General features: G+C 44.4%; 1 long non-coding RNA gene across 2 annotated transcripts; it reads right to left on the minus strand.

The window, feature by feature from the left end:
• Window positions 1-3,503: 3,503 nt before the first annotated feature.
• Window positions 3,504-9,203, minus strand: LOC114083951 (uncharacterized). 2 transcript variants are annotated; one of them, XR_011707165.1, is made up of 2 exons: window positions 8,620-9,203; window positions 3,504-4,842 (listed from the first exon to the last, which is right to left on the minus strand). It is a non-coding gene; the product is annotated as an uncharacterized lncRNA (long non-coding RNA). The 2 variants fall into 2 exon arrangements; XR_011707166.1 differs by having other exon boundaries at window positions 3,504-4,868.
• Between the last annotated feature and the right edge of the window lie 275 nt (window positions 9,204-9,478).

The raw sequence follows: 9,478 nt of genomic DNA on the forward strand, positions 1-9,478 counted from the left end.
CAAAATGAGAGGCTTTCTGATCCTCTAAAAGGCAGCATGGCGTCCCTAGAGAAACAGGCTTTGGGGTGAGCAGGACCAGTGTTTGATTCCCGAGGCTGCTGTCTACTAGCCATGTGACTTGGGACAACAAAATTGACCTCCAAGTCCACATTTCCCTTACTCCAAAAGGGAAGGAAGCTAAGCACCTTATGTTGTCTTTATAGTGTGGTCAAAATGATTGAAAGTGACGGGTTATGGAAGACAGCTCTCTACCAGTGCTGAGCTCACGGCAGGAAGTCTACATACATCCCATGTTTGGCAAAGAAGAATTTATGATGTGGATGGAACAAGGAACTCTCTCAATTCTTTCCCATATCTGAAGGGCTGTTCAGATGGGCAAGAAAGGTCGTCAAAAGTGTCCATTTAGATCTGTGATCAACTAAATCATAGACAGGGTGACTAGTTGGAAGAGAGGTGATATGGACCCTTGGGAGTGACTCCCTTTTCCCTCAGAGCCCCAGTTTCTCAAACAGGAATGAGAAGGGATCTCCAGTCACATCTGGTTTTCCTGCAGTTGGATGAGAAGCCACAGAAGAGGGGAGCAGCGTTCAGTGTTGAGGTGGCCAGGCTAGCCTACTCTAGCAAGGCCACCAGGAGCAGCTGCATGCAGCGTGGCCCTTGCCCCCTCTCGGTGCTCCACTTTCACTTAGGAAACACTTGGATTTGAGAAAGACAAACTCCAGCAAGTCTCAGGCAGACCTAGGCCTGAAAGCAATGAAACAGACAGACTTGCAGTTAGAAAGCCGTTTCCCAAACTCCACAGCCACAGGAAGTCCATGTTTGTCCCCCATGTAATGAGGAGTCTTGTAGGTCATGTACACAGGAAATCAGCGGTGATGAGAGTACTTACTACCAACAAGCCATGGTGCACATAGTGCAGCGTCAGATAGACTTGGATTTGTAGCATGGCCTACCCTCTTCTTAGCTTTGTACAATAAGGACCATGTGCTCCCTCTCTCCCTCCTTCCCTCTCTCTCTCTCTGCTTCCTAAGCAGCTCTCCTTCACCGCACCCTTCTGTCATGATATTCTGCCTCATCTCAGGCACAGAGCAGTGGAGTCAGCCAACCGTGGTCTGAAACCATGAGCCCCCAATAAACCTTCTTCTCCTCTTGTTCTTGTCCAATATTTTGGTCTCAGTAATGAAAACTAACACAATTTCCCTAACACAGTTGGAGACTAGAATTTTCTAGGAAGTTCTGTTAGTTTTCTCTTAGGCTAAGGCACGGAGGGATACATCCCACAGGAAGTAATCAACCTTGAATTGCAGGAGGTTAAGTCACGGAGAAGGCTGGAGGGTGTCAGTAAGCCACCGCCCCTAGGTGCTACTCATGTCACAGTCCTCTCTGCATTCTTGGGTGATGCTAAAGTTTGTGACATCTGAAATATCACCAACCAACCAAAGTCTTTCAGCTCTCTGAGCCAGTTGTAGTTACTTGAATGTGGGGTGAGTTTCCATAAAATGAGGCTACTTACTAGTCAGCCTTCCAAATCTCCAAATCCTTTAGAAAAGAAAGCGGGAGGGAGGGAGAGAAAGAGAAAGAGGGTTCTCAATTCCTTATTGTTGGTTTCCCTGATGTAATCTATTATGTCCGGGATGAGGGCCCTGCAGAAACATCTGGGACTCATCATGTGCCTTCTGCTACACCAGAGAAGAGATGGTTTCTGGATATTAATCTAACAAGGGGGCACTTTATAAACCTACCAAAGGGAACAGCAGGCTCTTCTAATTTATTGTGCCAGATGAGAGAATTCAGAGATTCGAAGGAAACTTCTCGTTGCAATGTCAAGGTGGGAGTCCTCAAAACTCTCCTTATTCAGACAAGCAGAAGCCCCATCTGTTCTAGTGAAGACTCAGGCTGCAGAAAACAAGTTCATATTCTTTGTTTTGTGCACACACTTTGGAGACCTTAGTCAGCTAGGGTAAGAACAGAGTTGTATTTTCTAGAATCAGTCAAGCCCTTACAACTGACATTCTCTTTCTAAGACTTTGACGATTCCTAATAGTTTGAAAAGAGTCCCCTATGGGGAAGACTGACATTCAATTAACCTCTGGCAGAAACAAGTTGGTTTAAGTGGAACGTCACAATCTAGAACTGACAATGAACTTACTGTCATGGTTCACTTCGAATTCACTTTAGTCTCAACAGGTCTTGGGGAAATTCTGAAATTATTCCTGTGATTTCTAAGGAAGGGGAGCCACAGATCCATTAGGCTGAGAGGGAATGGTCCGTGCCATGTGTAAACAGATGGGCGAATAGCTGGAAACAACATCAACATAATTAACCAGAACAATAACATTTGTTCCCTGTGTATACAGAAAAGATGGTTTTGTGTCAAAAGACAGTGATCTTTTCTTTTAGTTGACTTACAAATTGAAATACTTATGGGATTTTTAAAAGCAATCATTTGCTTATTGCCAAGAAATTCATTTGACTGTTATTTTAAATTGAGGAAGAAAGGTCTCCGATTTTTACGTGTTAAAAATTGTAACTATTTATTGGGGACAAGAGACCCAAAGCTCTCATTTTATTGCGGCTTAGACATATACTCAGCTATTAACCTTTAATAGTGAAACCAGAACATTCCTTCTAAGTTCTAGAATTCATTGGGAATCTAAACATTTTCCCCAATATTCTTTTATTACAGACAATTTCTGGTTCAGGGAAAGTGCACTGCATTACAAGACAACATTCAAAACACTGGGGAGAAATATTTTTTGAGCTATTTATCATCCTACAGGGTTTTAATTTTCTGCTGACTGTTATAACCAAAGAATAGAGGGTCTTACTGGAGGGGGAGAAGCTATTTATGAATAGTTTGTGATTTGCAGCAGCTGGTATTCACTATATATCATCTTTTTTTTTGATAACCACATTTTCACAAAGAGCTACCACTAATAAGCTGGTGCATACCAAACAAACTGCAGCAGAACCGTTACCTTGAAAGAGAGATGTCAAATCAAAAGCTCTCCCAGGTTTAAGTATCCTTGAATTTCTTCATGAGAGGAGAATAATAAAGCTGAAAACCTGTTGCATCATGGGAATCTAATGTCACCCACAGAGAAGAATACTGTCAAGTCGTCTGAGTGCAGCCCTCACTTTGGGCTACAATGAGAAGCATCTTCGATGACAGGTTGCGTCTTCATGGGAATTAGTGATGCTTATCATTCAACCCATACAAACAGGAATAATATGTCTGGGTCACATTGTACATGTTTCCCTGCCAAGCTGGAGACCCAATCGTACTTTAATTGTGCTTGAGTACTTGAGAACAAGAAAGCAGAAACTATTTTGAATTTTAATATGCTGTTTCTGGCTATCCAGGCCCCCCCCTGCCAAAATTGCATAAGTAAAAGTTATTTTTTGTCAAAATATTCATGATCAGAAATTATTAATTAATTCAGTTCCCCTTGCTACTTTTTGAGGTGCAAAAGTCAAGAATGAAAGGAAAGTGACCACAACACTCGGAGCAACCAAAAGATCTTTATTGCAGCAGTGCAACAAAGAGAAAGGAAAGAAGGAAAGAGAGAGAGAGAGAGAAAAGAGAAGAGATGAACAGGGAGAGAGCAAGAGCAAGAGAGAGACAGAGAGCGTGCGTAAGAAAGATAAAGAGCAAGAGAGAGAGAGCAAGAGAGAAAGAGCAAGAGAGAGAGGGAGAGTGAAAGAGCAAGAGAGAGGGGGCCTGGCAGGAGGGAGTTTTTATAGCCCAAATCTAATGGGGCCTCTGGGTCTGCAAGCTGACTTGTTGGCCCAAGGGGGGTTGAGTGTTCAGCCTTGAGCAGGGTTGAATGTTCAGACTTGAGGCAAACAGGTGATAAAGGACCAGATAGAGGGGGGTTTGAGTGCGTGGGCTATCTTGCAGCCAACATCTGTTCAGCCTGCCCTGCAGACAACACAGTTCAGCCTGCTCTGCACCCAACATTCCTCCCTTTTTGTTTTTCTAAGTGACACAGGGGACAGCGTAAAGTCCTCTGGCTTCTTCCTGCTTAATGGTGGGCGGCGTTAGACCTAGAAGGGGAAGTGGAGGAATGTTCGGGGGACAGGTCTGAGAACACCAGGGCAGCCAGAAATAACACTCAGTGGCTACAGACAACTACTGTGGTAGGGGTAAAGTCCATAAAAGTTCCTTGAAGCCACAAGTCCTCGATGGCAGCAAACCAGTCCTAGATGGAGGAGATTCTTGGTGTCAGCCACTGGTCCTGTAGCAGGGACTCTAGGAAGTATTGGAGGTGGCTTGGTTGAATCCAGTAATGTTAAGGGTGACAGACCGCTTGCAGCCAGTGGAAGGGCAATCGCCTTGACCCATAAACTGAGAGTGGGTGGCGTCATCCTGGTGTCATGTCGCTTGGATGTAGAGCGGTATCTGTGGCTTGAGATAGAAACTTGAGAGAGAATAATGATTAGTAAAAGAAGAAGAGGGTTGGTGAGAAATTTTGAGTTTGGTGGGCATGGTGGAAGTCCAGGACTGGACATTTGGAACAAGTGCCTTTTTAAGGTGGGAGACATGGTGGTACCAGGGGGAGTTTAGGTTTGATGCTTCCTTGTGGGGATACTGTAGAGCAGACAGAATAAGCAGAGTGGACGTGCTGGAGAGTAGTTCTCATTCCTAGGAAGTGAAAGAGGGGTTGTGAAAATTGGAAAAAGGGTTAGAGAGGGTTTTAGATGGGCACAGAGTCTCTGGAGCCAGAGGAGTTGGTCATGAGTCGTAGGTATCCATCTTGGGCATCAGGGCTGGTAGTCTTAAAGAAGTAGTTGATTGACCAGCTTGTTGGTGAATTTGTGTATCTGAACTTGCATGAATTTCTGTAGGCAATTTAATAGACATGGTTCTATTAGGAGAAACATAGAGAGGACTAATAGGGGTCCTGTGAGGGGGAGGAGCCAAGGCCATACTTAACTGAACATTCCCCATGGAGCCTGTTGGCTTAGTTGCTGTCTCCTCTTTTCTAGCTGTTCTTGTCCTTCATTACTCCCAGGAATGACTGGTTTTGGCTTAACTGGTTTTGGTAGGTGTTTAAGATCAAGTTGGTCAAAAGTGACTTTGTTTCTATCTATTGTAAGAGTCAGCTGAGTTCCCATAGGGGTCGCTCGTGGGGGAACCTGAGAGCAGCTTCTTAGTTCTGCTAGTGCCATTTGCGCCAGGATGGGCCCAGGTCTTGCTTGACCATGTGGCTTCCCTTGGAAGCATCAGGGATGTCTCCTGTCTCCTCCTATTCACAGCAAATGCACTGATTGGCTTTTCATTCTCCAGTGGTCTCATTAATCTCCCTGATCAGGAGGTTATGTGGCCCAGAGTTGCAAAGCTCTTTAGAGAAGTTCCCTGTTCCCTGGATTCAGACTGACTCAGAGGGCCAGAGCCAAATATTGGTTTTCTTGGCCATTTTAATTTAACTTTAAGTCTTGATCATAAACATCCAGCAAAGTCAGTTTCACCCTAAATTAAGAGTGTTGGGCTTTAGCTGAAGTCTGGCCTACTTTGGAGTCATTCTGACATGTATTAAGATGGGAAGCACAGCCTTATCCCAGGTAAGGCTAAGATTTATAAATCTTAGGTAAAGTGTTCTAGTATTGAAGCTGATCTTTTTTTAAAAAATATTATTTTATAAAATTTACATATATTGTTGCTTGATGTCACATGAATACTAGGTAATACAGTATATTACATTTAAATTGTACCTAGTGTATAGAACTTTATATTAATCTTATTGATAATAGGTCCAGTTATAAAACATTACATGATATAAATAAATCTCCAATATGTTATTTTTATAAGCCTAAAATAACCATGCAACCTTTTGGAGAACACCAGCTTGATATAGTTTTTTTTTTTTTTAAAGCTTCTATCTTAATGACATATACCTGGAAAATATGAGCACATTTAATATACAAAGAAGAGTAATAGTACCACAATTACTACTGATGTTTTTATATTAGTCAAGTTTAGCTTTTAGAGAAATAACATATTACAATATTGCAAAATAACAGTTGTTGTTTAACCATAGTTGTATATACAGACCTTCTTTAGCACTTACTTAAACCCTCTTATTTACTTAACAGACTCTCTTATCCAGAAACACATTTTCCTTCTATTAAATCCATACCTAGAACCTTCTAATTTCTCTTTCCTATTTGTTAACTCTTTCTTTTTTTTTACATTTTTAAATAATCCTTGTAAATTTCTGAATTTAGGCAAATTATTTCATTTTAATAAGAGATATTTTGTTATTTGCAGTACACAATTAATCACATCTGTTGACCATTTCATGAAAACATGAACAATGTTTAAGTATATACAATTATACTGTTGTAGGAACAGACAAGGCAAGGCACCTAAGATAGCACTGAAGATAGGGAAATAGTTTTATTTGGTTGCAACCGGATTCAGAGGGCACTGCTTCTGTTGTAATCAATTAATCCCCTGAACCCCAAGTTTAGGTTGTTTCAGAATTTTGTACCCAACATGTAAGGGAAGGGGCTCAGAAGTTTGCAGTCTGCAGAAGTTCACAAAAAGCAGTTTTTTTTTTTTTTCCTCTGTTCTGGGCAAGTTAACCCTTCAAGGACACTTGGGATGGGGAGAGCTTTTTCTTCCCTTTCTCTCCTCTTTCCCCCACCCTCCCCACCCCTGCCAGCTGTTATCATGGAGCCCAGTTGGTAACCTCCTTATCTTAGACATGTAGCCTTCTCTGTGAAGCCCCAGTTTAAAGCCAGTGGCCTTGTTTTACATATTTTGTGAAAAAATAGTAAGGGGGTGTCCAGCGCCTGGAGTGCTGATTTTTCCAGCCAGTGACCAAGTAAAACAGGGCAACAGGAAAATAGGAAGTTTATCTACATTGAACTTTTTGTAGAGATTCTTTTGCTGAAAGTCCTAAAATCAGCCATGGTGAAGATTTCTGGAGAAGGTCAGTTAAGCCTTTTCTGTGGACCTGGGTAAGGAGGGGAAGATGGGAAGGCGGGGCCAAGAGCAGGTCAGTGGATCTGAGAATGAGGAAGGAGTGATGTAAAAGAATAGGATTTTCCCTAGCAAGGAAAACTTGAGCAGTAGAACAGGTAGAGCAGAGGGGAGGATGGGAGTGAATATCCCCAAAAGCCTGTAAGGGACAATTCTTAGTAACCTGTTTTCAGTAATGACAAAGCAACTTTAAAGGCCATTTTCACCAGATCTCTGATAGGGGTCCAAGGGCTCTCCTCAGCTGGTTTGAGCTTTGGGTTAGCTGGTAAGAGGACCTGGTGGGACCCGGTGTGGGCACTGACAGGAGAAGAGAGGAGTGAGTGGGTAGAGGGATTCCTTCAGTACTTGCTACCTCAGAAAAGAGGCAATGGTTTGAGGAAAGACGGTTGTTTAGGTTTTTGATCTATTGAGTGGAGAGGAGAAGTCAGGTTGTTCAGGTGGGGGAGACAGTGGAGGGGCTGGGGCAGAATGTTGAGGGTGAGGACCTATTTGAGCTGGGCGATAGGGTGGAAATTTATCAGTAGGGTCAAAAGTAGTGGATGAGTCCGGAGGAGGAGGAGATTGGGGATCAGTGGTTGTGGGTGTTGGTTTGCAAGCTAGAAGAATTTGCAGAGGTCTGTAAGAGGTGCAGAGAGCACAAGCAAGAAGAAAGCTTTGATATAGCAGCTTTTTACCCATTTTTTCGAATGCTCACAGTAATTGTAGAGATCCCTTAGAATGGAGGGATCCAGGGACCCAAAAGGAGGGCCATCTGCTTTGGTTGTCTAAGGGATAAGTGGGCCAGGCCTGGGTGCTATATTTGATCAATTTTGGGGGTTTGATGTCTGGTGTCAAGGAGAGGGTTTTGAGGTTATCCAAGAGGCATTTGTAGGGGAGAATTGACTGGCAGAGAGGACACATTACCCATGTCGCAAAGTAGTATAAGGAGGAGGGAAGAGGACGCAAACGTAGTGTAGGGGAGAAGGAAGGAAGGAGATGCAACCGTAGTATAAGAGAGAAGGAGGAAACTGATTTATTGGCAAAAGGGGCGTCCCCGCTAGAGCCAAAAATCAGGAGTGCCTTAGTGGCAGGTTCGAGCTGCAGAGATTGGTCGTCACCGAATCCTGACAGTCGAAGCTCTCGTCCTGGACGGAGCTGGAACCGTGGGAGACCTTGGCCAAGGCTTTTCTTTTCGGGACCCCTCCTGGAGAGGCCGGAGACTCGCAGGGCAGGAAAGAGGGGAAAGAGAGAGACAGGGGAAGAGGGAGGAAGGGGAGGGTAAGGTACTCTCTAGCAGCTGAGTCTTGAAGGTGTGAGGACTAGGATTTTAGGAGAGCCACAGAGATGGTGAAGGTCTGGGTGGACTGTGATGTTCAGTTCTCTGTTATGTGTCCCTGGAGGTTACACAGTCCTTCGAGGGAGACCTACAAACCCTATGCTGGTAACTAACAGCTGGGAAGGGAAGGGAATAATTTTGAACCCAGGAGTCTATTCTGCCCTAGGAAGGAGTCCCTGAGGGCCACCATAGCCTTAAAGGCTGTGGTGGGGTGTTTTTCTCCCCGCAGGTGGGCAAAGAGGTTTGCCGGACAATCAATGGCCAAATCCTCCTGACACCACCATTGGGTTTAGGACTCCAGGAAGGGGAAACTCACCAATCGAAGGTCGGTGGTGGATGGAGTTCTGGCAGTCGAGAAAATGGGTTCAGGCCTGGGTTCAGGCCATCCGGTGAGTGGCACTTCCGAAGGAAGAGGGACCCAAAAGTGGGTTTTAACCCTCTCCCGGGTTTCGGCACCAATGAAAGTGACCACAACACTCGGAGCAACCAAAAGATCTTTATTTCAGCAGTGCAACAAAGAGAAAGGAAAGAGAGAGAGAAAAGAGAAGAGATGAACAGGGAGAGAGCAAGAGCAAGAGAGAGACAGAGAGCGCGCGTAAGAAAGATAAAGAGCAAGAGAGAGAGAGAGCAAGAGAGAAAGAGCAAGAGAGAAAGAGCAAGAGAAAGAGGGAGAGTGAAAGAGCAAGAGAGAGGGGGCCTGGCAGGAGGGAGTTTTTATAGCCCAAATCTAATGAGGCCTCTGGGTCTGCAAGCTGACTTGTTGGCCCAAGGGGGGTTGAGTGTTCAGCCTTGAGCAGGGTTGAATGTTCAGACTTGAGGCAAACAGGTGATAAAGGACCAGATAGAGGGGGGTTTGAGTGCGTGGGCTATCTTGCAGACAACACAGTTCAGCCTGCTCTGCACCCAACAAAGAATCCTTGTATTATCATACTATTTTACTAAGATTTGATTAAGAGACCAATACCTTACTGCCACAGTCTGGCTGGGCACAAATCACGAGCCACTCAAGCAGGAAGAAACTTTATTTCCGAACTCCCCCAAACGCCACCCACAGGGTCCTTCCAGCGACACACACACCAAATGGAACTCCCTCCCCCAGAACTTCACCAACCAATGCAAACTCCCCAGGAAGCCCCACAAGAACTCCAAAGTAACGGGGCGATGAGGCAGACAGC

The sequence above is a fragment of the Marmota flaviventris genome, chromosome 3 (genome assembly GCF_047511675.1).
Source record: "Marmota flaviventris isolate mMarFla1 chromosome 3, mMarFla1.hap1, whole genome shotgun sequence".
Taxonomy (NCBI): domain Eukaryota; kingdom Metazoa; phylum Chordata; class Mammalia; order Rodentia; family Sciuridae; genus Marmota; species Marmota flaviventris.